Below are 1,715 nucleotides of genomic sequence, written 5' to 3'. Positions count from 1 at the left end.
CAATTTGGTTTTTTTTTCAATTCAATGGTAATCTTAATAATAACTGAAACAATTCTTCAAATATGTTCCTTTTGAATAGTTTTTAATGTATTTAAAAAATTTAATATAAAACATTTCAGCCTTTGGCAGAAATGCTTTTTGTCTGTTATACCTGAATAAATAAATATATAATAGAAAGCTGTGTTGTTGTATTAGGTGTATTTTGAAATTAAGCTTAAGATATATACTGTATATATATGTAGACAACTTTCATATCTCATTTTTTATTTATTTTTTTTATTGAAGTAATGGTTCTTCTTTTGTATTTATGTTATTTATGTTATATTGATTTTGTATCTGAAATAAAAATGAATGAATGAATCATCACATAAGTAGTGTCATTTAAGATATGGTTTACCTTTAGCCTTAAAGAAAAATTTAAAGAAAAATTATAGAGGTTTGGTTTCCATCAAATTGTTACATGCCATCACGGACAGATTTTTTGTGTTGCTGATTAGTCCGTTGAATTTGAGAGCCTTCTGAATTGAATCAGAGATAGCTCTGCAGTGTAACAATTGCTGTAAAAACACTAAAGCGACATAGTAGCGATTTTATGAAAACCAGGCTGTAATAGCTATGATTATATTAATATCAGGGACAAACAACATTTCCCCTATTTGGATGAGTGATACAAAAGTGGGAAATCACATTTATCAATGACTACTACCGGTATAACATATAGCAGCACTTCAGTATGCCACTTCAGTTTAGCACTTCTATTCTACAACAACTTTATGTAATCTATTTTAATTTCCATGTGTACATATATGTAGCTAATAAAAGCACAGTTTCAATTTTCCCTAATATTTGTTGTGTGTTTGTTGTGTGTTTATGACTGAGTCATCCTAAAATCCCAAACTCCATTAATATTTCTATTTATGGAATTGGGCTCATTGTTAGTAATCACTTAATTAAAAAATTTTTTTAAAGAATTTTTTGAATTTTTGAATTTGATTTATGATATGTTGAACAACTGGCCAATCAGAACAAGGGCCAGGAAGCTGCGCTTGTCCTGTAAACATGTGTGTTATTCCACAAATGTTTATGTGAGATTACAATGTTGCTTTGGGGTGGGGCTTAGCAGTGGCATATCTAGAAGTCTTGAAGTGGGGTTGCTGATGGGGCAATGAGGTGAAATGGGGGAGCTCAATGATCAGTTGAGGGGGTGCAAACTTGCAAAATAAGGTGATTTTAGGTCAGGGACGTAGCCAGGATTTTGAAAGGGGAGGGGGGAGCCGTTATACGAATTACGTATGACCCCGGCGGGGGTCAAGGGGCGAATCCTCCTGTGAAGTAGCGCACTCTGAATGTTTTTAGGATTATTTGATAGGATAAAGTGAAAATTGCAATAGACGCATTATAAATAAGCGCAAAAATAATTATATAATAAATCAACAGTGGCAAATCCAGGAATTCGAAAGAGAGCGACACCCACCTCAGCCCCTCAATGGTTGGAGCTGAGGTGAGAAAATAGTACCTCTAGATGGCCAGAAATGACACTTTTAGTAAAATTCATCATCATCACATCACCATTAGTCAAAATCAAGCACCAAAAAAAAAATTCTCATGATCTTTTATCAAGGATTTTTGATAACCATAGAGATCTTATTAATGTGTGTGTGTATACCATAGAAAACAAAGCTTAAAAACATTGTCTTTGAGTATGTACTTTACAT

The sequence above is a fragment of the Anneissia japonica genome, unplaced genomic scaffold (assembly GCF_011630105.1).
Source record: "Anneissia japonica isolate Jap-2015-1 unplaced genomic scaffold, ASM1163010v1 scaffold287726_len2788222_cov184, whole genome shotgun sequence".
Lineage (NCBI taxonomy): Eukaryota > Metazoa > Echinodermata > Crinoidea > Comatulida > Comatulidae > Anneissia > Anneissia japonica.
The sequence above is the reverse complement of the archived record's forward strand: the minus strand, read 5'-3'. Positions refer to the sequence as shown.